Source organism: Ambystoma mexicanum, chromosome 5p, assembly GCF_040938575.1.
Source record: "Ambystoma mexicanum isolate Mex_15411 chromosome 5p, UKY_AmexF1_1, whole genome shotgun sequence".
NCBI classification, from domain to species: Eukaryota; Metazoa; Chordata; class Amphibia; order Caudata; family Ambystomatidae; genus Ambystoma; species Ambystoma mexicanum.
Genome location: NC_090930.1, coordinates 715,637,917 through 715,664,438, shown reverse-complemented (window position 1 = coordinate 715,664,438; position 26,522 = coordinate 715,637,917). Strand labels below are relative to the sequence as shown.

General features: G+C 54.5%; 30 non-coding genes across 30 annotated transcripts; 11 read left to right on the top strand and 19 right to left on the bottom strand.

Annotated features, from left to right (window-relative positions):
• Positions 1–99: 99 nt before the first annotated feature.
• TRNAE-CUC (transfer RNA glutamic acid (anticodon CUC)) lies at positions 100–171 on the bottom strand. Its single transcript has one exon. It is a non-coding gene; the product is annotated as a tRNA-Glu (tRNA).
• Positions 172–1,065: 894 nt separating this feature from the next.
• TRNAL-UAA (transfer RNA leucine (anticodon UAA)) lies at positions 1,066–1,148 on the top strand. The gene has a single exon. It is a non-coding gene; the product is annotated as a tRNA-Leu (tRNA).
• Positions 1,149–2,052: 904 nt separating this feature from the next.
• On the bottom strand, positions 2,053–2,124 carry TRNAE-CUC (transfer RNA glutamic acid (anticodon CUC)). Its single transcript has one exon. It is a non-coding gene; the product is annotated as a tRNA-Glu (tRNA).
• A 340-nt stretch (positions 2,125–2,464) lies between these two features.
• On the bottom strand, positions 2,465–2,536 carry TRNAE-CUC (transfer RNA glutamic acid (anticodon CUC)). The gene has a single exon. It is a non-coding gene; the product is annotated as a tRNA-Glu (tRNA).
• An 882-nt stretch (positions 2,537–3,418) lies between these two features.
• TRNAL-UAA (transfer RNA leucine (anticodon UAA)) lies at positions 3,419–3,501 on the top strand. Its single transcript has one exon. It is a non-coding gene; the product is annotated as a tRNA-Leu (tRNA).
• A 915-nt stretch (positions 3,502–4,416) lies between these two features.
• Positions 4,417–4,488, bottom strand: TRNAE-CUC (transfer RNA glutamic acid (anticodon CUC)). The gene has a single exon. It is a non-coding gene; the product is annotated as a tRNA-Glu (tRNA).
• Positions 4,489–4,828: 340 nt separating this feature from the next.
• TRNAE-CUC (transfer RNA glutamic acid (anticodon CUC)) lies at positions 4,829–4,900 on the bottom strand. Its single transcript has one exon. It is a non-coding gene; the product is annotated as a tRNA-Glu (tRNA).
• An 882-nt stretch (positions 4,901–5,782) lies between these two features.
• TRNAL-UAA (transfer RNA leucine (anticodon UAA)) lies at positions 5,783–5,865 on the top strand. Its single transcript has one exon. It is a non-coding gene; the product is annotated as a tRNA-Leu (tRNA).
• Positions 5,866–7,173: 1,308 nt separating this feature from the next.
• On the bottom strand, positions 7,174–7,245 carry TRNAE-CUC (transfer RNA glutamic acid (anticodon CUC)). Its single transcript has one exon. It is a non-coding gene; the product is annotated as a tRNA-Glu (tRNA).
• Positions 7,246–8,139: 894 nt separating this feature from the next.
• TRNAL-UAA (transfer RNA leucine (anticodon UAA)) lies at positions 8,140–8,222 on the top strand. Its single transcript has one exon. It is a non-coding gene; the product is annotated as a tRNA-Leu (tRNA).
• Positions 8,223–9,126: 904 nt separating this feature from the next.
• TRNAE-CUC (transfer RNA glutamic acid (anticodon CUC)) lies at positions 9,127–9,198 on the bottom strand. Its single transcript has one exon. It is a non-coding gene; the product is annotated as a tRNA-Glu (tRNA).
• A 340-nt stretch (positions 9,199–9,538) lies between these two features.
• TRNAE-CUC (transfer RNA glutamic acid (anticodon CUC)) lies at positions 9,539–9,610 on the bottom strand. Its single transcript has one exon. It is a non-coding gene; the product is annotated as a tRNA-Glu (tRNA).
• Positions 9,611–10,504: 894 nt separating this feature from the next.
• TRNAL-UAA (transfer RNA leucine (anticodon UAA)) lies at positions 10,505–10,587 on the top strand. The gene has a single exon. It is a non-coding gene; the product is annotated as a tRNA-Leu (tRNA).
• A 904-nt stretch (positions 10,588–11,491) lies between these two features.
• Positions 11,492–11,563, bottom strand: TRNAE-CUC (transfer RNA glutamic acid (anticodon CUC)). The gene has a single exon. It is a non-coding gene; the product is annotated as a tRNA-Glu (tRNA).
• A 340-nt stretch (positions 11,564–11,903) lies between these two features.
• TRNAE-CUC (transfer RNA glutamic acid (anticodon CUC)) lies at positions 11,904–11,975 on the bottom strand. Its single transcript has one exon. It is a non-coding gene; the product is annotated as a tRNA-Glu (tRNA).
• Positions 11,976–12,869: 894 nt separating this feature from the next.
• Positions 12,870–12,952, top strand: TRNAL-UAA (transfer RNA leucine (anticodon UAA)). Its single transcript has one exon. It is a non-coding gene; the product is annotated as a tRNA-Leu (tRNA).
• A 1,307-nt stretch (positions 12,953–14,259) lies between these two features.
• Positions 14,260–14,331, bottom strand: TRNAE-CUC (transfer RNA glutamic acid (anticodon CUC)). Its single transcript has one exon. It is a non-coding gene; the product is annotated as a tRNA-Glu (tRNA).
• Positions 14,332–15,225: 894 nt separating this feature from the next.
• TRNAL-UAA (transfer RNA leucine (anticodon UAA)) lies at positions 15,226–15,308 on the top strand. The gene has a single exon. It is a non-coding gene; the product is annotated as a tRNA-Leu (tRNA).
• Positions 15,309–16,212: 904 nt separating this feature from the next.
• On the bottom strand, positions 16,213–16,284 carry TRNAE-CUC (transfer RNA glutamic acid (anticodon CUC)). The gene has a single exon. It is a non-coding gene; the product is annotated as a tRNA-Glu (tRNA).
• A 340-nt stretch (positions 16,285–16,624) lies between these two features.
• TRNAE-CUC (transfer RNA glutamic acid (anticodon CUC)) lies at positions 16,625–16,696 on the bottom strand. The gene has a single exon. It is a non-coding gene; the product is annotated as a tRNA-Glu (tRNA).
• Positions 16,697–17,590: 894 nt separating this feature from the next.
• Positions 17,591–17,673, top strand: TRNAL-UAA (transfer RNA leucine (anticodon UAA)). Its single transcript has one exon. It is a non-coding gene; the product is annotated as a tRNA-Leu (tRNA).
• Positions 17,674–18,980: 1,307 nt separating this feature from the next.
• Positions 18,981–19,052, bottom strand: TRNAE-CUC (transfer RNA glutamic acid (anticodon CUC)). Its single transcript has one exon. It is a non-coding gene; the product is annotated as a tRNA-Glu (tRNA).
• An 894-nt stretch (positions 19,053–19,946) lies between these two features.
• On the top strand, positions 19,947–20,029 carry TRNAL-UAA (transfer RNA leucine (anticodon UAA)). The gene has a single exon. It is a non-coding gene; the product is annotated as a tRNA-Leu (tRNA).
• Positions 20,030–20,933: 904 nt separating this feature from the next.
• TRNAE-CUC (transfer RNA glutamic acid (anticodon CUC)) lies at positions 20,934–21,005 on the bottom strand. Its single transcript has one exon. It is a non-coding gene; the product is annotated as a tRNA-Glu (tRNA).
• Positions 21,006–21,345: 340 nt separating this feature from the next.
• TRNAE-CUC (transfer RNA glutamic acid (anticodon CUC)) lies at positions 21,346–21,417 on the bottom strand. Its single transcript has one exon. It is a non-coding gene; the product is annotated as a tRNA-Glu (tRNA).
• Positions 21,418–22,311: 894 nt separating this feature from the next.
• On the top strand, positions 22,312–22,394 carry TRNAL-UAA (transfer RNA leucine (anticodon UAA)). Its single transcript has one exon. It is a non-coding gene; the product is annotated as a tRNA-Leu (tRNA).
• A 1,307-nt stretch (positions 22,395–23,701) lies between these two features.
• On the bottom strand, positions 23,702–23,773 carry TRNAE-CUC (transfer RNA glutamic acid (anticodon CUC)). Its single transcript has one exon. It is a non-coding gene; the product is annotated as a tRNA-Glu (tRNA).
• Positions 23,774–24,667: 894 nt separating this feature from the next.
• Positions 24,668–24,750, top strand: TRNAL-UAA (transfer RNA leucine (anticodon UAA)). The gene has a single exon. It is a non-coding gene; the product is annotated as a tRNA-Leu (tRNA).
• Positions 24,751–25,654: 904 nt separating this feature from the next.
• TRNAE-CUC (transfer RNA glutamic acid (anticodon CUC)) lies at positions 25,655–25,726 on the bottom strand. Its single transcript has one exon. It is a non-coding gene; the product is annotated as a tRNA-Glu (tRNA).
• A 340-nt stretch (positions 25,727–26,066) lies between these two features.
• Positions 26,067–26,138, bottom strand: TRNAE-CUC (transfer RNA glutamic acid (anticodon CUC)). Its single transcript has one exon. It is a non-coding gene; the product is annotated as a tRNA-Glu (tRNA).
• Between the last annotated feature and the right edge of the window lie 384 nt (positions 26,139–26,522).

Here is a 26,522-nt window from a genome sequence, read left to right as displayed (position 1 = left end):
TCCATTTTGTGCACGCAAATCTGCATCTGGGAGCAAGATTTCCGGTCGCCAGTTAACTGCATTGCTGTAAATAAAAATGTCAGTTGTTAAAAGAGCTCCTTCCCTGACCGGGAATCGAACCCGGGCCGCGGCGGTGAGAGCGCCGAATCCTAACCACTAGACCACCAGGGACGGTGGGTGCACCCCGTTGCGTGTCGCTCAGATGGTGGCGTCCGAGTCCAAAGGCTGAGGGCCTCTGCTACAATGGGCACCAGTGCCTGCAGGTCTTCGGGGGCCGTTTCTGCTAATAAATAAATAAATAAAGAAATAAAGAAAGAAAGAAAGAAAGAAAACAAAAACACTTGTGATGGTCTGCGAAAAGGGGAGCTTAGAGATTGAAGACAGCATCACTTTGGGAACGTTTGCGCTTTCACTTCCAAGCGCTGATATTCCTGTCTTGCTCTCCTGAAAGGACAGCCTTCCTCGCTATGAGCTTTTGTGGGTCAGTGCTGAAGCTCCCCCTAGAGGCTGCCGCTGAAGATGCACACTCACAACTAACCCTCCTTAGGAGAACTGCTTCGTGGGAGAGCACGTTTATTAAAAGGCGGCAGGCCATGATTGCCTGCGAGACACAGCAGGGTTACCATGCAGAGTTCAAAGGGGGCTTTGCTTGTACAGCAAGTGCCGGAGGGCAAGAAGGGATGACATAGGAGCTGCCCTTTTTTCGGGCTCGCACACCAAGGCCTGCACCAGCCTTCGAGGCTCAGCCTGCCTCTGGACTGCCCTAGACCACCTTTACTCAAAGCACACACTCTGGTCGGGGACTCGAAGCCAGGCCCGTGGCAGTGAAAGCACCAAATCCTCCCCACTAGGCCACCGGGGAAACGACTGCAGCACCCGGGAGGTTTCCGCAACCGTACTTGCAGTCAGCTGGAGGCTATTGTAATGCTGTTAAGCGAGAGACGTTTGCCGCTCGCAAGCCAATTCCATCCAACCTCCTGCAGGGGGCACTCTGGGCTGGTTTTCCACTTGTTCGCCTGCTGCTGAAACAGCAAAGATTCAATTCGAAGCCCTTTGCAGCAGCTCACCAGGATGGCCGAGTGGTTAAGGCGTTGGACTTAAGATCCAATGGACAAGTGTCCGCGTGGGTTTGAGCCCCACTCCTGGTACAGGTTTTTACTCTTCTTACCTAAATGCGGCAGCAGCTTCGCACAAGCCCTTTCCTGCTGTCTGTAGGCAGTGCCCCTACCTCAAAGCCCTGAGGCTTGAGTTCACCTGAAAAGAGCAACAAGGAATCGTTGCCCGTAGACTCTTTTCCTGGAAAACCTTTGCATTTTTGTACCATGTCCCTCGCATCCCAAGCTTAAGCCGCCAAAGTTGGCAGAGCTTGTGCAACCCCGCCAACAGCCCTACCACCCCAAAAGAAAATTGGGCAGGGATTCCCGCCTCCGCTTCCGAAACGGGCTTCCAAACGGGCGATGCCCTGACGGGTCAGCCAGTCACCGTCTAGGCCCGGTACACCCCTGTGAATAATAGAGCGTCCAACCTCAAATCAGGCTACAGGGCCCTTCAGCCCATAGAAGGAGAACCTGTCAACAAACGGGGCGAGGGCAATGCTCGGGCCCCTTGCGAAGCCTTTGCCAAGCTCCAAAGGCTGCACTTTCCCAGCAGACCACAGCTCTGTATGCAAATCAAGCAGCTACGACCCCTCCCTCCCCTGCTTTTCTCCTCCAAACCGGTACGCAACCATTTCTGCAGCCCTCTGCCCCAGGGTCCCGGGCAAGGTCTTGGTCTGATGAGGCTAGGGATGGTGGGCGAGCTCGGCTTTGGCAGGGCGACAGGACTAATATTTTCTCTACAGCTTTGGAAGAAAGAAAGCTTCCTTTTTGGGGCACAGGCCCACTTCTAGCGGCGACAGCTTCCGGTAAGGGACCATGCTGAAAAGATGCTTGGAGTTACCGCCAGGGGAGCCACGCCGCTATTGCCTGTGAGTGAAGCTACATTTGAAAGAAATATTTTTTGAGACGCAGTTGTTTGAATTTCTGTAAAAATGTCATTCAGTAAAAGCCTCTCTTCCCTGACCGGGAATCGAACCCGGGCCGCGGCGGTGAGAGCGCCGAATCCTAACCACTAGACCACCAGGGAGACCGCTGGACAGCTCGGGAAGGCCGGGCAGTGGTGTCCGAGTGCACAATGCCTGCAGGTGCCTCAAAGGCCAGTCCATTGGGGGACTGGGAAGAGAGGGGGAGGGCCGAGCAGATAGGTTCTCTCCAGCGGTGAAAAAGGAAGCTGCCTTTTTTGCGTCAAGGGCAGTCTTTCCGCAGCGACAGGAGAATGAATGGGACTCTGCCATAAACACGTTTTGCGTCGCGCTGAGGGCACTTCCTCCATTTTGTGCACGCAAATCTGCATCTGGGAGCAAGATTTCCGGTCGCCAGTTAACTGCATTGCTGTAAATAAAAATGTCAGTTGTTAAAAGAGCTCCTTCCCTGACCGGGAATCGAACCCGGGCCGCGGCGGTGAGAGCGCCGAATCCTAACCACTAGACCACCAGGGACGGTGGGTGCACCCCGTTGCGTGTCGCTCAGATGGTGGCGTCCGAGTCCAAAGGCTGAGGGCCTCTGCTACAATGGGCACCAGTGCCTGCAGGTCTTCGGGGGCCGTTTCTGCTAATAAATAAAGAAATAAAGAAAGAAAGAAAGAAAACAAAAACACTTGTGATGGTCTGCGAAAAGGGGAGCTTAGAGATTGAAGACAGCATCACTTTGGGAACGTTTGCGCTTTCACTTCCAAGCGCTGATATTCCTGTCTTGCTCTCCTGAAAGGACAGCCTTCCTCGCTATGAGCTTTTGTGGGTCAGTGCTGAAGCTCCCCCTAGAGGCTGCCGCTGAAGATGCACACTCACAACTAACCCTCCTTAGGAGAACTGCTTCGTGGGAGAGCACGTTTATTAAAAGGCGGCAGGCCATGATTGCCTGCGAGACACAGCAGGGTTACCATGCAGAGTTCAAAGGGGGCTTTGCTTGTACAGCAAGTGCCGGAGGGCAAGAAGGGATGACATAGGAGCTGCCCTTTTTTCGGGCTCGCACACCAAGGCCTGCACCAGCCTTCGAGGCTCAGCCTGCCTCTGTACTGCCCTAGACCACCTTTACTCAAAGCACACACTCTGGTCGGGGACTCGAAGCCAGGCCCGTGGCAGTGAAAGCACCAAATCCTCACCACTAGGCCACCGGGGAAACGACTGCAGCACCCGGGAGGTTTCCGCAACCGTACTTGCAGTCAGCTGGAGGCTATTGTAATGCTGTTAAGTGAGAGACGTTTGCCGCTCGCAAGCCAATTCCATCCAACCTCCTGCAGGGGGCACTCTGGGCTGGTTTTCCACTTGTTCGCCTGCTGCTGAAACAGCAAAGATTCAATTCGAAGCCCTTTGCAGCAGCTCACCAGGATGGCCGAGTGGTTAAGGCGTTGGACTTAAGATCCAATGGACAAGTGTCCGCGTGGGTTCGAGCCCCACTCCTGGTACAGGTTTTTACTCTTCTTACCTAAATGCGGCAGCAGCTTCGCACAAGCCCTTTCCTGCTGTCTGTAGGCAGTGCCCCTACCTCAAAGCCCTGAGGCTTGAGTTCACCTGAAAAGAGCAACAAGGAATCGTTGCCCGTAGACTCTTTTCCTGGAAAACCTTTGCATTTTTGTACCATGTCCCTCGCATCCCAAGCTTAAGCCGCCAAAGTTGGCAGAGCTTGTGCAACCCCGCCAACAGCCCTACCACCCCAAAAGAAAATTGGGCAGGGATTCCCGCCTCCGCTTCCTCACGGCTTCCGAAACGGGCTTCCAAACGGGCGATGCCCTGACGGGTCAGCCAGTCACCGTCTAGGCCCGGTACACCCCTGTGAATAATAGAGCGTCCAACCTCAAATCAGGCTACAGGGCCCTTCAGCCCATAGAAGGAGAACCTGTCAACAAACGGGGCGAGGGCAATGCTCGGGCCCCTTGCGAAGCCTTTGCCAAGCTCCAAAGGCTGCACTTTCCCAGCAGACCACAGCTCTGTATGCAAATCAAGCAGCTACGACCCCTCCCTCCCCTGCTTTTCTCCTCCAAACCGGTACGCAACCATTTCTGCAGCCCTCTGCCCCAGGGTCCCGGGCAAGGTCTTGGTCTGATGAGGCTAGGGATGGTGGGCGAGCTCGGCTTTGGCAGGGCGACAGGACTAATATTTTCTCTACAGCTTTGGAAGAAAGAAAGCTTCCTTTTTGGGGCACAGGCCCACTTCTAGCGGCGACAGCTTCCGGTAAGGGACCATGCTGAAAAGATGCTTGGAGTTACCGCCAGGGGAGCCACGCCGCTATTGCCTGTGAGTGAAGCTACATTTGAAAGAAATATTTTTTGAGACGCAGTTGTTTGAATTTCTGTAAAAATGTCATTCAGTAAAAGCCTCTCTTCCCTGACCGGGAATCGAACCCGGGCCGCGGCGGTGAGAGCGCCGAATCCTAACCACTAGACCACCAGGGAGACCGCTGGACAACTCGGGAAGGCCGGGCAGTGGTGTCCGAGTGCACAATGCCTGCAGGTGCCTCAAAGGCCAGTCCATTGGGGGACTGGGAAGAGAGGGGGAGGGCCGAGCAGATAGGTTCTCTCCAGCGGTGAAAAAGGAAGCTGCCTTTTTTGCGTCAAGGGCAGTCTTTCCGCAGCGACAGGAGAATGAATGGGACTCTGCCATAAACACGTTTTGCGTCGCGCTGAGGGCACTTCCTCCATTTTGTGCACGCAAATCTGCATCTGGGAGCAAGATTTCCGGTCGCCAGTTAACTGCATTGCTGTAAATAAAAATGTCAGTTGTTAAAAGAGCTCCTTCCCTGACCGGGAATCGAACCCGGGCCGCGGCGGTGAGAGCGCCGAATCCTAACCACTAGACCACCAGGGACGGTGGGTGCACCCCGTTGCGTGTCGCTCAGATGGTGGCGTCCGAGTCCAAAGGCTGAGGGCCTCTGCTACAATGGGCACCAGTGCCTGCAGGTCTTCGGGGGCCGTTTCTGCTAATAAATAAAGAAATAAAGAAAGAAAGAAAGAAAACAAAAACACTTGTGATGGTCTGCGAAAAGGGGAGCTTAGAGATTGAAGACAGCATCACTTTGGGAACGTTTGCGCTTTCACTTCCAAGCGCTGATATTCCTGTCTTGCTCTCCTGAAAGGACAGCCTTCCTCGCTATGAGCTTTTGTGGGTCAGTGCTGAAGCTCCCCCTAGAGGCTGCCGCTGAAGATGCACACTCACAACTAACCCTCCTTAGGAGAACTGCTTCGTGGGAGAGCACGTTTATTAAAAGGCGGCAGGCCATGATTGCCTGCGAGACACAGCAGGGTTACCATGCAGAGTTCAAAGGGGGCTTTGCTTGTACAGCAAGTGCCGGAGGGCAAGAAGGGATGACATAGGAGCTGCCCTTTTTTCGGGCTCGCACACCAAGGCCTGCACCAGCCTTCGAGGCTCAGCCTGCCTCTGTACTGCCCTAGACCACCTTTACTCAAAGCACACACTCTGGTCGGGGACTCGAAGCCAGGCCCGTGGCAGTGAAAGCACCAAATCCTCACCACTAGGCCACCGGGGAAACGACTGCAGCACCCGGGAGGTTTCCGCAACCGTACTTGCAGTCAGCTGGAGGCTATTGTAATGCTGTTAAGTGAGAGACGTTTGCCGCTCGCAAGCCAATTCCATCCAACCTCCTGCAGGGGGCACTCTGGGCTGGTTTTCCACTTGTTCGCCTGCTGCTGAAACAGCAAAGATTCAATTCGAAGCCCTTTGCAGCAGCTCACCAGGATGGCCGAGTGGTTAAGGCGTTGGACTTAAGATCCAATGGACAAGTGTCCGCGTGGGTTCGAGCCCCACTCCTGGTACAGGTTTTTACTCTTCTTACCTAAATGCGGCAGCAGCTTCGCACAAGCCCTTTCCTGCTGTCTGTAGGCAGTGCCCCTACCTCAAAGCCCTGAGGCTTGAGTTCACCTGAAAAGAGCAACAAGGAATCGTTGCCCGTAGACTCTTTTCCTGGAAAACCTTTGCATTTTTGTACCATGTCCCTCGCATCCCAAGCTTAAGCCGCCAAAGTTGGCAGAGCTTGTGCAACCCCGCCAACAGCCCTACCACCCCAAAAGAAAATTGGGCAGGGATTCCCGCCTCCGCTTCCGAAACGGCTTCCGAAACGGGCTTCCAAACGGGCGATGCCCTGACGGGTCAGCCAGTCACCGTCTAGGCCCGGTACACCCCTGTGAATAATAGAGCGTCCAACCTCAAATCAGGCTACAGGGCCCTTCAGCCCATAGAAGGAGAACCTGTCAACAAACGGGGCGAGGGCAATGCTCGGGCCCCTTGCGAAGCCTTTGCCAAGCTCCAAAGGCTGCACTTTCCCAGCAGACCACAGCTCTGTATGCAAATCAAGCAGCTACGACCCCTCCCTCCCCTGCTTTTCTCCTCCAAACCGGTACGCAACCATTTCTGCAGCCCTCTGCCCCAGGGTCCCGGGCAAGGTCTTGGTCTGATGAGGCTAGGGATGGTGGGCGAGCTCGGCTTTGGCAGGGCGACAGGACTAATATTTTCTCTACAGCTTTGGAAGAAAGAAAGCTTCCTTTTTGGGGCACAGGCCCACTTCTAGCGGCGACAGCTTCCGGTAAGGGACCATGCTGAAAAGATGCTTGGAGTTACCGCCAGGGGAGCCACGCCGCTATTGCCTGTGAGTGAAGCTACATTTGAAAGAAATATTTTTTGAGACGCAGTTGTTTGAATTTCTGTAAAAATGTCATTCAGTAAAAGCCTCTCTTTCCTGACCGGGAATCGAACCCGGGCCGCCTAACCACTAGACCACCAGGGAGACCGCTGGACAGCTCGGGAAGGCCGGGCAGTGGTGTCCGAGTGCACAATGCCTGCAGGTGCCTCAAAGGCCAGTCCATTGGGGGACTGGGAAGAGAGGGGGAGGGCCGAGCAGATAGGTTCTCTCCAGCGGTGAAAAAGGAAGCTGCCTTTTTTGCGTCAAGGGCAGTCTTTCCGCAGCGACAGGAGAATGAATGGGACTCTGCCATAAACACGTTTTGCGTCGCGCTGAGGGCACTTCCTCCATTTTGTGCACGCAAATCTGCATCTGGGAGCAAGATTTCCGGTCGCCAGTTAACTGCATTGCTGTAAATAAAAATGTCAGTTGTTAAAAGAGCTCCTTCCCTGACCGGGAATCGAACCCGGGCCGCGGCGGTGAGAGCGCCGAATCCTAACCACTAGACCACCAGGGACGGTGGGTGCACCCCGTTGCGTGTCGCTCAGATGGTGGCGTCCGAGTCCAAAGGCTGAGGGCCTCTGCTACAATGGGCACCAGTGCCTGCAGGTCTTCGGGGGCCGTTTCTGCTAATAAATAAATAAATAAAGAAATAAAGAAAGAAAGAAAGAAAGAAAACAAAAACACTTGTGATGGTCTGCGAAAAGGGGAGCTTAGAGATTGAAGACAGCATCACTTTGGGAACGTTTGCGCTTTCACTTCCAAGCGCTGATATTCCTGTCTTGCTCTCCTGAAAGGACAGCCTTCCTCGCTATGAGCTTTTGTGGGTCAGTGCTGAAGCTCCCCCTAGAGGCTGCCGCTGAAGATGCACACTCACAACTAACCCTCCTTAGGAGAACTGCTTCGTGGGAGAGCACGTTTATTAAAAGGCGGCAGGCCATGATTGCCTGCGAGACACAGCAGGGTTACCATGCAGAGTTCAAAGGGGGCTTTGCTTGTACAGCAAGTGCCGGAGGGCAAGAAGGGATGACATAGGAGCTGCCCTTTTTTCGGGCTCGCACACCAAGGCCTGCACCAGCCTTCGAGGCTCAGCCTGCCTCTGGACTGCCCTAGACCACCTTTACTCAAAGCACACACTCTGGTCGGGGACTCGAAGCCAGGCCCGTGGCAGTGAAAGCACCAAATCCTCCCCACTAGGCCACCGGGGAAACGACTGCAGCACCCGGGAGGTTTCCGCAACCGTACTTGCAGTCAGCTGGAGGCTATTGTAATGCTGTTAAGCGAGAGACGTTTGCCGCTCGCAAGCCAATTCCATCCAACCTCCTGCAGGGGGCACTCTGGGCTGGTTTTCCACTTGTTCGCCTGCTGCTGAAACAGCAAAGATTCAATTCGAAGCCCTTTGCAGCAGCTCACCAGGATGGCCGAGTGGTTAAGGCGTTGGACTTAAGATCCAATGGACAAGTGTCCGCGTGGGTTTGAGCCCCACTCCTGGTACAGGTTTTTACTCTTCTTACCTAAATGCGGCAGCAGCTTCGCACAAGCCCTTTCCTGCTGTCTGTAGGCAGTGCCCCTACCTCAAAGCCCTGAGGCTTGAGTTCACCTGAAAAGAGCAACAAGGAATCGTTGCCCGTAGACTCTTTTCCTGGAAAACCTTTGCATTTTTGTACCATGTCCCTCGCATCCCAAGCTTAAGCCGCCAAAGTTGGCAGAGCTTGTGCAACCCCGCCAACAGCCCTACCACCCCAAAAGAAAATTGGGCAGGGATTCCCGCCTCCGCTTCCGAAACGGGCTTCCAAACGGGCGATGCCCTGACGGGTCAGCCAGTCACCGTCTAGGCCCGGTACACCCCTGTGAATAATAGAGCGTCCAACCTCAAATCAGGCTACAGGGCCCTTCAGCCCATAGAAGGAGAACCTGTCAACAAACGGGGCGAGGGCAATGCTCGGGCCCCTTGCGAAGCCTTTGCCAAGCTCCAAAGGCTGCACTTTCCCAGCAGACCACAGCTCTGTATGCAAATCAAGCAGCTACGACCCCTCCCTCCCCTGCTTTTCTCCTCCAAACCGGTACGCAACCATTTCTGCAGCCCTCTGCCCCAGGGTCCCGGGCAAGGTCTTGGTCTGATGAGGCTAGGGATGGTGGGCGAGCTCGGCTTTGGCAGGGCGACAGGACTAATATTTTCTCTACAGCTTTGGAAGAAAGAAAGCTTCCTTTTTGGGGCACAGGCCCACTTCTAGCGGCGACAGCTTCCGGTAAGGGACCATGCTGAAAAGATGCTTGGAGTTACCGCCAGGGGAGCCACGCCGCTATTGCCTGTGAGTGAAGCTACATTTGAAAGAAATATTTTTTGAGACGCAGTTGTTTGAATTTCTGTAAAAATGTCATTCAGTAAAAGCCTCTCTTCCCTGACCGGGAATCGAACCCGGGCCGCGGCGGTGAGAGCGCCGAATCCTAACCACTAGACCACCAGGGAGACCGCTGGACAGCTCGGGAAGGCCGGGCAGTGGTGTCCGAGTGCACAATGCCTGCAGGTGCCTCAAAGGCCAGTCCATTGGGGGACTGGGAAGAGAGGGGGAGGGCCGAGCAGATAGGTTCTCTCCAGCGGTGAAAAAGGAAGCTGCCTTTTTTGCGTCAAGGGCAGTCTTTCCGCAGCGACAGGAGAATGAATGGGACTCTGCCATAAACACGTTTTGCGTCGCGCTGAGGGCACTTCCTCCATTTTGTGCACGCAAATCTGCATCTGGGAGCAAGATTTCCGGTCGCCAGTTAACTGCATTGCTGTAAATAAAAATGTCAGTTGTTAAAAGAGCTCCTTCCCTGACCGGGAATCGAACCCGGGCCGCGGCGGTGAGAGCGCCGAATCCTAACCACTAGACCACCAGGGACGGTGGGTGCACCCCGTTGCGTGTCGCTCAGATGGTGGCGTCCGAGTCCAAAGGCTGAGGGCCTCTGCTACAATGGGCACCAGTGCCTGCAGGTCTTCGGGGGCCGTTTCTGCTAATAAATAAATAAATAAAGAAATAAAGAAAGAAAGAAAGAAAGAAAACAAAAACACTTGTGATGGTCTGCGAAAAGGGGAGCTTAGAGATTGAAGACAGCATCACTTTGGGAACGTTTGCGCTTTCACTTCCAAGCGCTGATATTCCTGTCTTGCTCTCCTGAAAGGACAGCCTTCCTCGCTATGAGCTTTTGTGGGTCAGTGCTGAAGCTCCCCCTAGAGGCTGCCGCTGAAGATGCACACTCACAACTAACCCTCCTTAGGAGAACTGCTTCGTGGGAGAGCACGTTTATTAAAAGGCGGCAGGCCATGATTGCCTGCGAGACACAGCAGGGTTACCATGCAGAGTTCAAAGGGGGCTTTGCTTGTACAGCAAGTGCCGGAGGGCAAGAAGGGATGACATAGGAGCTGCCCTTTTTTCGGGCTCGCACACCAAGGCCTGCACCAGCCTTCGAGGCTCAGCCTGCCTCTGGACTGCCCTAGACCACCTTTACTCAAAGCACACACTCTGGTCGGGGACTCGAAGCCAGGCCCGTGGCAGTGAAAGCACCAAATCCTCCCCACTAGGCCACCGGGGAAACGACTGCAGCACCCGGGAGGTTTCCGCAACCGTACTTGCAGTCAGCTGGAGGCTATTGTAATGCTGTTAAGCGAGAGACGTTTGCCGCTCGCAAGCCAATTCCATCCAACCTCCTGCAGGGGGCACTCTGGGCTGGTTTTCCACTTGTTCGCCTGCTGCTGAAACAGCAAAGATTCAATTCGAAGCCCTTTGCAGCAGCTCACCAGGATGGCCGAGTGGTTAAGGCGTTGGACTTAAGATCCAATGGACAAGTGTCCGCGTGGGTTCGAGCCCCACTCCTGGTACAGGTTTTTACTCTTCTTACCTAAATGCGGCAGCAGCTTCGCACAAGCCCTTTCCTGCTGTCTGTAGGCAGTGCCCCTACCTCAAAGCCCTGAGGCTTGAGTTCACCTGAAAAGAGCAACAAGGAATCGTTGCCCGTAGACTCTTTTCCTGGAAAACCTTTGCATTTTTGTACCATGTCCCTCGCATCCCAAGCTTAAGCCGCCAAAGTTGGCAGAGCTTGTGCAACCCCGCCAACAGCCCTACCACCCCAAAAGAAAATTGGGCAGGGATTCCCGCCTCCGCTTCCGAAACGGGCTTCCAAACGGGCGATGCCCTGACGGGTCAGCCAGTCACCGTCTAGGCCCGGTACACCCCTGTGAATAATAGAGCGTCCAACCTCAAATCAGGCTAGAGGGCCCTTCAGCCCATAGAAGGAGAACCTGTCAACAAACGGGGCGAGGGCAATGCTCGGGCCCCTTGCGAAGCCTTTGCCAAGCTCCAAAGGCTGCACTTTCCCAGCAGACCACAGCTCTGTATGCAAATCAAGCAGCTACGACCCCTCCCTCCCCTGCTTTTCTCCTCCAAACCGGTACGCAACCATTTCTGCAGCCCTCTGCCCCAGGGTCCCGGGCAAGGTCTTGGTCTGATGAGGCTAGGGATGGTGGGCGAGCTCGGCTTTGGCAGGGCGACAGGACTAATATTTTCTCTACAGCTTTGGAAGAAAGAAAGCTTCCTTTTTGGGGCACAGGCCCACTTCTAGCGGCGACAGCTTCCGGTAAGGGACCATGCTGAAAAGATGCTTGGAGTTACCGCCAGGGGAGCCACGCCGCTATTGCCTGTGAGTGAAGCTACATTTGAAAGAAATATTTTTTGAGACGCAGTTGTTTGAATTTCTGTAAAAATGTCATTCAGTAAAAGCCTCTCTTCCCTGACCGGGAATCGAACCCGGGCCGCGGCGGTGAGAGCGCCGAATCCTAACCACTAGACCACCAGGGAGACCGCTGGACAGCTCGGGAAGGCCGGGCAGTGGTGTCCGAGTGCACAATGCCTGCAGGTGCCTCAAAGGCCAGTCCATTGGGGGACTGGGAAGAGAGGGGGAGGGCCGAGCAGATAGGTTCTCTCCAGCGGTGAAAAAGGAAGCTGCCTTTTTTGCGTCAAGGGCAGTCTTTCCGCAGCGACAGGAGAATGAATGGGACTCTGCCATAAACACGTTTTGCGTCGCGCTGAGGGCACTTCCTCCATTTTGTGCACGCAAATCTGCATCTGGGAGCAAGATTTCCGGTCGCCAGTTAACTGCATTGCTGTAAATAAAAATGTCAGTTGTTAAAAGAGCTCCTTCCCTGACCGGGAATCGAACCCGGGCCGCGGCGGTGAGAGCGCCGAATCCTAACCACTAGACCACCAGGGACGGTGGGTGCACCCCGTTGCGTGTCGCTCAGATGGTGGCGTCCGAGTCCAAAGGCTGAGGGCCTCTGCTACAATGGGCACCAGTGCCTGCAGGTCTTCGGGGGCCGTTTCTGCTAATAAATAAATAAATAAAGAAATAAAGAAAGAAAGAAAGAAAGAAAACAAAAACACTTGTGATGGTCTGCGAAAAGGGGAGCTTAGAGATTGAAGACAGCATCACTTTGGGAACGTTTGCGCTTTCACTTCCAAGCGCTGATATTCCTGTCTTGCTCTCCTGAAAGGACAGCCTTCCTCGCTATGAGCTTTTGTGGGTCAGTGCTGAAGCTCCCCCTAGAGGCTGCCGCTGAAGATGCACACTCACAACTAACCCTCCTTAGGAGAACTGCTTCGTGGGAGAGCACGTTTATTAAAAGGCGGCAGGCCATGATTGCCTGCGAGACACAGCAGGGTTACCATGCAGAGTTCAAAGGGGGCTTTGCTTGTACAGCAAGTGCCGGAGGGCAAGAAGGGATGACATAGGAGCTGCCCTTTTTTCGGGCTCGCACACCAAGGCCTGCACCAGCCTTCGAGGCTCAGCCTGCCTCTGGACTGCCCTAGACCACCTTTACTCAAAGCACACACTCTGGTCGGGGACTCGAAGGCAGGCCCGTGGCAGTGAAAGCACCAAATCCTCCCCACTAGGCCACCGGGGAAACGACTGCAGCACCCGGGAGGTTTCCGCAACCGTACTTGCAGTCAGCTGGAGGCTATTGTAATGCTGTTAAGCGAGAGACGTTTGCCGCTCGCAAGCCAATTCCATCCAACCTCCTGCAGGGGGCACTCTGGGCTGGTTTTCCACTTGTTCGCCTGCTGCTGAAACAGCAAAGATTCAATTCGAAGCCCTTTGCAGCAGCTCACCAGGATGGCCGAGTGGTTAAGGCGTTGGACTTAAGATCCAATGGACAAGTGTCCGCGTGGGTTCGAGCCCCACTCCTGGTACAGGTTTTTACTCTTCTTACCTAAATGCGGCAGCAGCTTCGCACAAGCCCTTTCCTGCTGTCTGTAGGCAGTGCCCCTACCTCAAAGCCCTGAGGCTTGAGTTCACCTGAAAAGAGCAACAAGGAATCGTTGCCCGTAGACTCTTTTCCTGGAAAACCTTTGCATTTTTGTACCATGTCCCTCGCATCCCAAGCTTAAGCCGCCAAAGTTGGCAGAGCTTGTGCAACCCCGCCAACAGCCCTACCACCCCAAAAGAAAATTGGGCAGGGATTCCCGCCTCCGCTTCCTCACGGCTTCCGAAACGGGCTTCCAAACGGGCGATGCCCTGACGGGTCAGCCAGTCACCGTCTAGGCCCGGTACACCCCTGTGAATAATAGAGCGTCCAACCTCAAATCAGGCTACAGGGCCCTTCAGCCCATAGAAGGAGAACCTGTCAACAAACGGGGCGAGGGCAATGCTCGGGCCCCTTGCGAAGCCTTTGCCAAGCTCCAAAGGCTGCACTTTCCCAGCAGACCACAGCTCTGTATGCAAATCAAGCAGCTACGACCCCTCCCTCCCCTGCTTTTCTCCTCCAAACCGGTACGCAACCATTTCTGCAGCCCTCTGCCCCAGGGTCCCGGGCAAGGTCTTGGTCTGATGAGGCTAGGGATGGTGGGCGAGCTCGGCTTTGGCAGGGCGACAGGACTAATATTTTCTCTACAGCTTTGGAAGAAAGAAAGCTTCCTTTTTGGGGCACAGGCCCACTTCTAGCGGCGACAGCTTCCGGTAAGGGACCATGCTGAAAAGATGCTTGGAGTTACCGCCAGGGGAGCCACGCCGCTATTGCCTGTGAGTGAAGCTACATTTGAAAGAAATATTTTTTGAGACGCAGTTGTTTGAATTTCTGTAAAAATGTCATTCAGTAAAAGCCTCTCTTCCCTGACCGGGAATCGAACCCGGGCCGCCTAACCACTAGACCACCAGGGAGACCGCTGGACAGCTCGGGAAGGCCGGGCAGTGGTGTCCGAGTGCACAATGCCTGCAGGTGCCTCAAAGGCCAGTCCATTGGGGGACTGGGAAGAGAGGGGGAGGGCCGAGCAGATAGGTTCTCTCCAGCGGTGAAAAAGGAAGCTGCCTTTTTTGCGTCAAGGGCAGTCTTTCCGCAGCGACAGGAGAATGAATGGGACTCTGCCATAAACACGTTTTGCGTCGCGCTGAGGGCACTTCCTCCATTTTGTGCACGCAAATCTGCATCTGGGAGCAAGATTTCCGGTCGCCAGTTAACTGCATTGCTGTAAATAAAAATGTCAGTTGTTAAAAGAGCTCCTTCCCTGACCGGGAATCGAACCCGGGCCGCGGCGGTGAGAGCGCCGAATCCTAACCACTAGACCACCAGGGACGGTGGGTGCACCCCGTTGCGTGTCGCTCAGATGGTGGCGTCCGAGTCCAAAGGCTGAGGGCCTCTGCTACAATGGGCACCAGTGCCTGCAGGTCTTCGGGGGCCGTTTCTGCTAATAAATAAATAAATAAAGAAATAAAGAAAGAAAGAAAGAAAGAAAACAAAAACACTTGTGATGGTCTGCGAAAAGGGGAGCTTAGAGATTGAAGACAGCATCACTTTGGGAACGTTTGCGCTTTCACTTCCAAGCGCTGATATTCCTGTCTTGCTCTCCTGAAAGGACAGCCTTCCTCGCTATGAGCTTTTGTGGGTCAGTGCTGAAGCTCCCCCTAGAGGCTGCCGCTGAAGATGCACACTCACAACTAACCCTCCTTAGGAGAACTGCTTCGTGGGAGAGCACGTTTATTAAAAGGCGGCAGGCCATGATTGCCTGCGAGACACAGCAGGGTTACCATGCAGAGTTCAAAGGGGGCTTTGCTTGTACAGCAAGTGCCGGAGGGCAAGAAGGGATGACATAGGAGCTGCCCTTTTTTCGGGCTCGCACACCAAGGCCTGCACCAGCCTTCGAGGCTCAGCCTGCCTCTGGACTGCCCTAGACCACCTTTACTCAAAGCACACACTCTGGTCGGGGACTCGAAGCCAGGCCCGTGGCAGTGAAAGCACCAAATCCTCCCCACTAGGCCACCGGGGAAACGACTGCAGCACCCGGGAGGTTTCCGCAACCGTACTTGCAGTCAGCTGGAGGCTATTGTAATGCTGTTAAGCGAGAGACGTTTGCCGCTCGCAAGCCAATTCCATCCAACCTCCTGCAGGGGGCACTCTGGGCTGGTTTTCCACTTGTTCGCCTGCTGCTGAAACAGCAAAGATTCAATTCGAAGCCCTTTGCAGCAGCTCACCAGGATGGCCGAGTGGTTAAGGCGTTGGACTTAAGATCCAATGGACAAGTGTCCGCGTGGGTTCGAGCCCCACTCCTGGTACAGGTTTTTACTCTTCTTACCTAAATGCGGCAGCAGCTTCGCACAAGCCCTTTCCTGCTGTCTGTAGGCAGTGCCCCTACCTCAAAGCCCTGAGGCTTGAGTTCACCTGAAAAGAGCAACAAGGAATCGTTGCCCGTAGACTCTTTTCCTGGAAAACCTTTGCATTTTTGTACCATGTCCCTCGCATCCCAAGCTTAAGCCGCCAAAGTTGGCAGAGCTTGTGCAACCCCGCCAACAGCCCTACCACCCCAAAAGAAAATTGGGCAGGGATTCCCGCCTCCGCTTCCGAAACGGGCTTCCAAACGGGCGATGCCCTGACGGGTCAGCCAGTCACCGTCTAGGCCCGGTACACCCCTGTGAATAATAGAGCGTCCAACCTCAAATCAGGCTAGAGGGCCCTTCAGCCCATAGAAGGAGAACCTGTCAACAAACGGGGCGAGGGCAATGCTCGGGCCCCTTGCGAAGCCTTTGCCAAGCTCCAAAGGCTGCACTTTCCCAGCAGACCACAGCTCTGTATGCAAATCAAGCAGCTACGACCCCTCCCTCCCCTGCTTTTCTCCTCCAAACCGGTACGCAACCATTTCTGCAGCCCTCTGCCCCAGGGTCCCGGGCAAGGTCTTGGTCTGATGAGGCTAGGGATGGTGGGCGAGCTCGGCTTTGGCAGGGCGACAGGACTAATATTTTCTCTACAGCTTTGGAAGAAAGAAAGCTTCCTTTTTGGGGCACAGGCCCACTTCTAGCGGCGACAGCTTCCGGTAAGGGACCATGCTGAAAAGATGCTTGGAGTTACCGCCAGGGGAGCCACGCCGCTATTGCCTGTGAGTGAAGCTACATTTGAAAGAAATATTTTTTGAGACGCAGTTGTTTGAATTTCTGTAAAAATGTCATTCAGTAAAAGCCTCTCTTCCCTGACCGGGAATCGAACCCGGGCCGCGGCGGTGAGAGCGCCGAATCCTAACCACTAGACCACCAGGGAGACCGCTGGACAGCTCGGGAAGGCCGGGCAGTGGTGTCCGAGTGCACAATGCCTGCAGGTGCCTCAAAGGCCAGTCCATTGGGGGACTGGGAAGAGAGGGGGAGGGCCGAGCAGATAGGTTCTCTCCAGCGGTGAAAAAGGAAGCTGCCTTTTTTGCGTCAAGGGCAGTCTTTCCGCAGCGACAGGAGAATGAATGGGACTCTGCCATAAACACGTTTTGCGTCGCGCTGAGGGCACTTCCTCCATTTTGTGCACGCAAATCTGCATCTGGGAGCAAGATTTCCGGTCGCCAGTTAACTGCATTGCTGTAAATAAAAATGTCAGTTGTTAAAAGAGCTCCTTCCCTGACCGGGAATCGAACCCGGGCCGCGGCGGTGAGAGCGCCGAATCCTAACCACTAGACCACCAGGGACGGTGGGTGCACCCCGTTGCGTGTCGCTCAGATGGTGGCGTCCGAGTCCAAAGGCTGAGGGCCTCTGCTACAATGGGCACCAGTGCCTGCAGGTCTTCGGGGGCCGTTTCTGCTAATAAATAAATAAATAAAGAAATAAAGAAAGAAAGAAAGAAAGAAAACAAAAACACTTGTGATGGTCTGCGAAAAGGGGAGCTTAGAGATTGAAGACAGCATCACTTTGGGAACGTTTGCGCTTTCACTTCCAAGCGCTGATATTCCTGTCTTGCTCTCCTGAAAGGACAGCCTTCCTCGCTATGAGCTTTTGTGGGTCAGTGCTGAAGCTCCCCCTAGAGGCTGCCGCTGAAGATGCACACTCACAACTAACCCTCCTTAGGAGAACTGCTTCGTGGGAGAGCACGTTTATTAAAAGGCGGCAGGCCATGATTGCCTGCGAGACACAGCAGGGTTACCATGCAGAGTTCAAAGGGGGCTTTGCTTGTACAGCAAGTGCCGGAGGGCAAGAAGGGATGACATAGGAGCTGCCCTTTTTTCGGGCTCGCACACCAAGGCCTGCACCAGCCTTCGAGGCTCAGCCTGCCTCTGGACTGCCCTAGACCACCTTTACTCAAAGCACACACTCTGGTCGGGGACTCGAAGGCAGGCCCGTGGCAGTGAAAGCACCAAATCCTCCCCACTAGGCCACCGGGGAAACGACTGCAGCACCCGGGAGGTTTCCGCAACCGTACTTGCAGTCAGCTGGAGGCTATTGTAATGCTGTTAAGCGAGAGACGTTTGCCGCTCGCAAGCCAATTCCATCCAACCTCCTGCAGGGGGCACTCTGGGCTGGTTTTCCACTTGTTCGCCTGCTGCTGAAACAGCAAAGATTCAATTCGAAGCCCTTTGCAGCAGCTCACCAGGATGGCCGAGTGGTTAAGGCGTTGGACTTAAGATCCAATGGACAAGTGTCCGCGTGGGTTCGAGCCCCACTCCTGGTACAGGTTTTTACTCTTCTTACCTAAATGCGGCAGCAGCTTCGCACAAGCCCTTTCCTGCTGTCTGTAGGCAGTGCCCCTACCTCAAAGCCCTGAGGCTTGAGTTCACCTGAAAAGAGCAACAAGGAATCGTTGCCCGTAGACTCTTTTCCTGGAAAACCTTTGCATTTTTGTACCATGTCCCTCGCATCCCAAGCTTAAGCCGCCAAAGTTGGCAGAGCTTGTGCAACCCCGCCAACAGCCCTACCACCCCAAAAGAAAATTGGGCAGGGATTCCCGCCTCCGCTTCCTCACGGCTTCCGAAACGGGCTTCCAAACGGGCGATGCCCTGACGGGTCAGCCAGTCACCGTCTAGGCCCGGTACACCCCTGTGAATAATAGAGCGTCCAACCTCAAATCAGGCTACAGGGCCCTTCAGCCCATAGAAGGAGAACCTGTCAACAAACGGGGCGAGGGCAATGCTCGGGCCCCTTGCGAAGCCTTTGCCAAGCTCCAAAGGCTGCACTTTCCCAGCAGACCACAGCTCTGTATGCAAATCAAGCAGCTACGACCCCTCCCTCCCCTGCTTTTCTCCTCCAAACCGGTACGCAACCATTTCTGCAGCCCTCTGCCCCAGGGTCCCGGGCAAGGTCTTGGTCTGATGAGGCTAGGGATGGTGGGCGAGCTCGGCTTTGGCAGGGCGACAGGACTAATATTTTCTCTACAGCTTTGGAAGAAAGAAAGCTTCCTTTTTGGGGCACAGGCCCACTTCTAGCGGCGACAGCTTCCGGTAAGGGACCATGCTGAAAAGATGCTTGGAGTTACCGCCAGGGGAGCCACGCCGCTATTGCCTGTGAGTGAAGCTACATTTGAAAGAAATATTTTTTGAGACGCAGTTGTTTGAATTTCTGTAAAAATGTCATTCAGTAAAAGCCTCTCTTCCCTGACCGGGAATCGAACCCGGGCCGCCTAACCACTAGACCACCAGGGAGACCGCTGGACAGCTCGGGAAGGCCGGGCAGTGGTGTCCGAGTGCACAATGCCTGCAGGTGCCTCAAAGGCCAGTCCATTGGGGGACTGGGAAGAGAGGGGGAGGGCCGAGCAGATAGGTTCTCTCCAGCGGTGAAAAAGGAAGCTGCCTTTTTTGCGTCAAGGGCAGTCTTTCCGCAGCGACAGGAGAATGAATGGGACTCTGCCATAAACACGTTTTGCGTCGCGCTGAGGGCACTTCCTCCATTTTGTGCACGCAAATCTGCATCTGGGAGCAAGATTTCCGGTCGCCAGTTAACTGCATTGCTGTAAATAAAAATGTCAGTTGTTAAAAGAGCTCCTTCCCTGACCGGGAATCGAACCCGGGCCGCGGCGGTGAGAGCGCCGAATCCTAACCACTAGACCACCAGGGACGGTGGGTGCACCCCGTTGCGTGTCGCTCAGATGGTGGCGTCCGAGTCCAAAGGCTGAGGGCCTCTGCTACAATGGGCACCAGTGCCTGCAGGTCTTCGGGGGCCGTTTCTGCTAATAAATAAATAAATAAAGAAATAAAGAAAGAAAGAAAGAAAGAAAACAAAAACACTTGTGATGGTTTGCGAAAAGGGGAGCTTAGAGATTGAAGACGGCATCACTTTGGGAACGTTTGCGCTTTCACTTCCAAGCGCTGATATTCCTGTCTTGCTCTCCTGAAAGGACAGCCTTCCTCGCTATGAGCTTTTGTGGGTCAGTGCTGAAGCTCCCCCTAGAGGCTGCCGCTGAAGATGCACACTCACAACTAACCCTCCTTAGGAGAACTGCTTCGTGGGAGAGCACGTTTATTAAAAGGCGGCAGGCCATGATTGCCTGCGAGACACAGCAGGGTTACCATGCAGAGTTCAAAGGGGGCTTTGCTTGTACAGCAAGTGCCGGAGGGCAAGAAGGGATGACATAGGAGCTGCCCTTTTTTCGGGCTCGCACACCAAGGCCTGCACCAGCCTTCGAGGCTCAGCCTGCCTCTGGACTGCCCTAGACCACCTTTACTCAAAGCACACACTCTGGTCGGGGACTCGAAGCCAGGCCCGTGGCAGTGAAAGCACCAAATCCTCACCACTAGGCCACCGGGGAAACGACTGCAGCACCCGGGAGGTTTCCGCAACCGTACTTGCAGTCAGCTGGAGGCTATTGTAATGCTGTTAAGTGAGAGACGTTTGCCGCTCGCAAGCCAATTCCATCCAACCTCCTGCAGGGGGCACTCTGGGCTGGTTTTCCACTTGTTCGCCTGCTGCTGAAACAGCAAAGATTCAATTCGAAGCCCTTTGCAGCAGCTCACCAGGATGGCCGAGTGGTTAAGGCGTTGGACTTAAGATCCAATGGACAAGTGTCCGCGTGGGTTCGAGCCCCACTCCTGGTACAGGTTTTTACTCTTCTTACCTAAATGCGGCAGCAGCTTCGCACAAGCCCTTTCCTGCTGTCTGTAGGCAGTGCCCCTACCTCAAAGCCCTGAGGCTTGAGTTCACCTGAAAAGAGCAACAAGGAATCGTTGCCCGTAGACTCTTTTCCTGGAAAACCTTTGCATTTTTGTACCATGTCCCTCGCATCCCAAGCTTAAGCCGCCAAAGTTGGCAGAGCTTGTGCAACCCCGCCAACAGCCCTACCACCCCAAAAGAAAATTGGGCAGGGATTCCCGCCTCCGCTTCCGAAACGGGCTTCCAAACGGGCGATGCCCTGACGGGTCAGCCAGTCACCGTCTAGGCCCGGTACACCCCTGTGAATAATAGAGCGTCCAACCTCAAATCAGGCTAGAGGGCCCTTCAGCCCATAGAAGGAGAACCTGTCAACAAACGGGGCGAGGGCAATGCTCGGGCCCCTTGCGAAGCCTTTGCCAAGCTCCAAAGGCTGCACTTTCCCAGCAGACCACAGCTCTGTATGCAAATCAAGCAGCTACGACCCCTCCCTCCCCTGCTTTTCTCCTCCAAACCGGTACGCAACCATTTCTGCAGCCCTCTGCCCCAGGGTCCCGGGCAAGGTCTTGGTCTGATGAGGCTAGGGATGGTGGGCGAGCTCGGCTTTGGCAGGGCGACAGGACTAATATTTTCTCTACAGCTTTGGAAGAAAGAAAGCTTCCTTTTTGGGGCACAGGCCCACTTCTAGCGGCGACAGCTTCCGGTAAGGGACCATGCTGAAAAGATGCTTGGAGTTACCGCCAGGGGAGCCACGCCGCTATTGCCTGTGAGTGAAGCTACATTTGAAAGAAATATTTTTTGAGACGCAGTTGTTTGAATTTCTGTAAAAATGTCATTCAGTAAAAGCCTCTCTTCCCTGACCGGGAATCGAACCCGGGCCGCGGCGGTGAGAGCGCCGAATCCTAACCACTAGACCACCAGGGAGACCGCTGGACAGCTCGGGAAGGCCGGGCAGTGGTGTCCGAGTGCACAATGCCTGCAGGTGCCTCAAAGGCCAGTCCATTGGGGGACTGGGAAGAGAGGGGGAGGGCCGAGCAGATAGGTTCTCTCCAGCGGTGAAAAAGGAAGCTGCCTTTTTTGCGTCAAGGGCAGTCTTTCCGCAGCGACAGGAGAATGAATGGGACTCTGCCATAAACACGTTTTGCGTCGCGCTGAGGGCACTTCCTCCATTTTGTGCACGCAAATCTGCATCTGGGAGCAAGATTTCCGGTCGCCAGTTAACTGCATTGCTGTAAATAAAAATGTCAGTTGTTAAAAGAGCTCCTTCCCTGACCGGGAATCGAACCCGGGCCGCGGCGGTGAGAGCGCCGAATCCTAACCACTAGACCACCAGGGACGGTGGGTGCACCCCGTTGCGTGTCGCTCAGATGGTGGCGTCCGAGTCCAAAGGCTGAGGGCCTCTGCTACAATGGGCACCAGTGCCTGCAGGTCTTCGGGGGCCGTTTCTGCTAATAAATAAATAAATAAAGAAATAAAGAAAGAAAGAAAGAAAGAAAACAAAAACACTTGTGATGGTCTGCGAAAAGGGGAGCTTAGAGATTGAAGACAGCATCACTTTGGGAACGTTTGCGCTTTCACTTCCAAGCGCTGATATTCCTGTCTTGCTCTCCTGAAAGGACAGCCTTCCTCGCTATGAGCTTTTGTGGGTCAGTGCTGAAGCTCCCCCTAGAGGCTGCCGCTGAAGATGCACACTCACAACTAACCCTCCTTAGGAGAACTGCTTCGTGGGAGAGCACGTTTATTAAAAGGCGGCAGGCCATGATTGCCTGCGAGACACAGCAGGGTTACCATGCAGAGTTCAAAGGGGGCTTTGCTTGTACAGCAAGTGCCGGAGGGCAAGAAGGGATGACATAGGAGCTGCCCTTTTTTCGGGCTCGCACACCAAGGCCTGCACCAGCCTTCGAGGCTCAGCCTGCCTCTGGACTGCCCTAGACCACCTTTACTCAAAGCACACACTCTGGTCGGGGACTCGAAGGCAGGCCCGTGGCAGTGAAAGCACCAAATCCTCCCCACTAGGCCACCGGGGAAACGACTGCAGCACCCGGGAGGTTTCCGCAACCGTACTTGCAGTCAGCTGGAGGCTATTGTAATGCTGTTAAGCGAGAGACGTTTGCCGCTCGCAAGCCAATTCCATCCAACCTCCTGCAGGGGGCACTCTGGGCTGGTTTTCCACTTGTTCGCCTGCTGCTGAAACAGCAAAGATTCAATTCGAAGCCCTTTGCAGCAGCTCACCAGGATGGCCGAGTGGTTAAGGCGTTGGACTTAAGATCCAATGGACAAGTGTCCGCGTGGGTTCGAGCCCCACTCCTGGTACAGGTTTTTACTCTTCTTACCTAAATGCGGCAGCAGCTTCGCACAAGCCCTTTCCTGCTGTCTGTAGGCAGTGCCCCTACCTCAAAGCCCTGAGGCTTGAGTTCACCTGAAAAGAGCAACAAGGAATCGTTGCCCGTAGACTCTTTTCCTGGAAAACCTTTGCATTTTTGTACCATGTCCCTCGCATCCCAAGCTTAAGCCGCCAAAGTTGGCAGAGCTTGTGCAACCCCGCCAACAGCCCTACCACCCCAAAAGAAAATTGGGCAGGGATTCCCGCCTCCGCTTCCTCACGGCTTCCGAAACGGGCTTCCAAACGGGCGATGCCCTGACGGGTCAGCCAGTCACCGTCTAGGCCCGGTACACCCCTGTGAATAATAGAGCGTCCAACCTCAAATCAGGCTACAGGGCCCTTCAGCCCATAGAAGGAGAACCTGTCAACAAACGGGGCGAGGGCAATGCTCGGGCCCCTTGCGAAGCCTTTGCCAAGCTCCAAAGGCTGCACTTTCCCAGCAGACCACAGCTCTGTATGCAAATCAAGCAGCTACGACCCCTCCCTCCCCTGCTTTTCTCCTCCAAACCGGTACGCAACCATTTCTGCAGCCCTCTGCCCCAGGGTCCCGGGCAAGGTCTTGGTCTGATGAGGCTAGGGATGGTGGGCGAGCTCGGCTTTGGCAGGGCGACAGGACTAATATTTTCTCTACAGCTTTGGAAGAAAGAAAGCTTCCTTTTTGGGGCACAGGCCCACTTCTAGCGGCGACAGCTTCCGGTAAGGGACCATGCTGAAAAGATGCTTGGAGTTACCGCCAGGGGAGCCACGCCGCTATTGCCTGTGAGTGAAGCTACATTTGAAAGAAATATTTTTTGAGACGCAGTTGTTTGAATTTCTGTAAAAATGTCATTCAGTAAAAGCCTCTCTTCCCTGACCGGGAATCGAACCCGGGCTGCCTAACCACTAGACCACCAGGGAGACCGCTGGACAGCTCGGGAAGGCCGGGCAGTGGTGTCCGAGTGCACAATGCCTGCAGGTGCCTCAAAGGCCAGTCCATTGGGGGACTGGGAAGAGAGGGGGAGGGCCGAGCAGATAGGTTCTCTCCAGCGGTGAAAAAGGAAGCTGCCTTTTTTGCGTCAAGGGCAGTCTTTCCGCAGCGACAGGAGAATGAATGGGACTCTGCCATAAACACGTTTTGCGTCGCGCTGAGGGCACTTCCTCCATTTTGTGCACGCAAATCTGCATCTGGGAGCAAGATTTCCGGTCGCCAGTTAACTGCATTGCTGTAAATAAAAATGTCAGTTGTTAAAAGAGCTCCTTCCCTGACCGGGAATCGAACCCGGGCCGCGGCGGTGAGAGCGCCGAATCCTAACCACTAGACCACCAGGGACGGTGGGTGCACCCCGTTGCGTGTCGCTCAGATGGTGGCGTCCGAGTCCAAAGGCTGAGGGCCTCTGCTACAATGGGCACCAGTGCCTGCAGGTCTTCGGGGGCCGTTTCTGCTAATAAATAAATAAATAAAGAAATAAAGAAAGAAAGAAAGAAAGAAAACAAAAACACTTGTGATGGTTTGCGAAAAGGGGAGCTTAGAGATTGAAGACGGCATCACTTTGGGAACGTTTGCGCTTTCACTTCCAAGCGCTGATATTCCTGTCTTGCTCTCCTGAAAGGACAGCCTTCCTCGCTATGAGCTTTTGTGGGTCAGTGCTGAAGCTCCCCCTAGAGGCTGCCGCTGAAGATGCACACTCACAACTAACCCTCCTTAGGAGAACTGCTTCGTGGGAGAGCACGTTTATTAAAAGGCGGCAGGCCATGATTGCCTGCGAGACACAGCAGGGTTACCATGCAGAGTTCAAAGGGGGCTTTGCTTGTACAGCAAGTGCCGGAGGGCAAGAAGGGATGACATAGGAGCTGCCCTTTTTTCGGGCTCGCACACCAAGGCCTGCACCAGCCTTCGAGGCTCAGCCTGCCTCTGGACTGCCCTAGACCACCTTTACTCAAAGCACACACTCTGGTCGGGGACTCGAAGCCAGGCCCGTGGCAGTGAAAGCACCAAATCCTCACCACTAGGCCACCGGGGAAACGACTGCAGCACCCGGGAGGTTTCCGCAACCGTACTTGCAGTCAGCTGGAGGCTATTGTAATGCTGTTAAGTGAGAGACGTTTGCCGCTCGCAAGCCAATTCCATCCAACCTCCTGCAGGGGGCACTCTGGGCTGGTTTTCCACTTGTTCGCCTGCTGCTGAAACAGCAAAGATTCAATTCGAAGCCCTTTGCAGCAGCTCACCAGGATGGCCGAGTGGTTAAGGCGTTGGACTTAAGATCCAGTGGACAAGTGTCCGCGTGGGTTCGAGCCCCACTCCTGGTACAGGTTTTTACTCTTCTTACCTAAATGCGGCAGCAGCTTCGCACAAGCCCTTTCCTGCTGTCTGTAGGCAGTGCCCCTACCTCAAAGCCCTGAGGCTTGAGTTCACCTGAAAAGAGCAACAAGGAATCGTTGCCCGTAGACTCTTTTCCTGGAAAACCTTTGCATTTTTGTACCATGTCCCTCGCATCCCAAGCTTAAGCCGCCAAAGTTGGCAGAGCTTGTGCAACCCCGCCAACAGCCCTACCACCCCAAAAGAAAATTGGGCAGGGATTCCCGCCTCCGCTTCCGAAACGGGCTTCCAAACGGGCGATGCCCTGACGGGTCAGCCAGTCACCGTCTAGGCCCGGTACACCCCTGTGAATAATAGAGCGTCCAACCTCAAATCAGGCTAGAGGGCCCTTCAGCCCATAGAAGGAGAACCTGTCAACAAACGGGGCGAGGGCAATGCTCGGGCCCCTTGCGAAGCCTTTGCCAAGCTCCAAAGGCTGCACTTTCCCAGCAGACCACAGCTCTGTATGCAAATCAAGCAGCTACGACCCCTCCCTCCCCTGCTTTTCTCCTCCAAACCGGTACGCAACCATTTCTGCAGCCCTCTGCCCCAGGGTCCCGGGCAAGGTCTTGGTCTGATGAGGCTAGGGATGGTGGGCGAGCTCGGCTTTGGCAGGGCGACAGGACTAATATTTTCTCTACAGCTTTGGAAGAAAGAAAGCTTCCTTTTTGGGGCACAGGCCCACTTCTAGCGGCGACAGCTTCCGGTAAGGGACCATGCTGAAAAGATGCTTGGAGTTACCGCCAGGGGAGCCACGCCGCTATTGCCTGTGAGTGAAGCTACATTTGAAAGAAATATTTTTTGAGACGCAGTTGTTTGAATTTCTGTAAAAATGTCATTCAGTAAAAGCCTCTCTTCCCTGACCGGGAATCGAACCCGGGCCGCGGCGGTGAGAGCGCCGAATCCTAACCACTAGACCACCAGGGAGACCGCTGGACAGCTCGGGAAGGCCGGGCAGTGGTGTCCGAGTGCACAATGCCTGCAGGTGCCTCAAAGGCCAGTCCATTGGGGGACTGGGAAGAGAGGGGGAGGGCCGAGCAGATAGGTTCTCTCCAGCGGTGAAAAAGGAAGCTGCCTTTTTTGCGTCAAGGGCAGTCTTTCCGCAGCGACAGGAGAATGAATGGGACTCTGCCATAAACACGTTTTGCGTCGCGCTGAGGGCACTTCCTCCATTTTGTGCACGCAAATCTGCATCTGGGAGCAAGATTTCCGGTCGCCAGTTAACTGCATTGCTGTAAATAAAAATGTCAGTTGTTAAAAGAGCTCCTTCCCTGACCGGGAATCGAACCCGGGCCGCGGCGGTGAGAGCGCCGAATCCTAACCACTAGACCACCAGGGACGGTGGGTGCACCCCGTTGCGTGTCGCTCAGATGGTGGCGTCCGAGTCCAAAGGCTGAGGGCCTCTGCTACAATGGGCACCAGTGCCTGCAGGTCTTCGGGGGCCGTTTCTGCTAATAAATAAATAAATAAAGAAATAAAGAAAGAAAGAAAGAAAGAAAACAAAAACACTTGTGATGGTCTGCGAAAAGGGGAGCTTAGAGATTGAAGACAGCATCACTTTGGGAACGTTTGCGCTTTCACTTCCAAGCGCTGATATTCCTGTCTTGCTCTCCTGAAAGGACAGCCTTCCTCGCTATGAGCTTTTGTGGGTCAGTGCTGAAGCTCCCCCTAGAGGCTGCCGCTGAAGATGCACACTCACAACTAACCCTCCTTAGGAGAACTG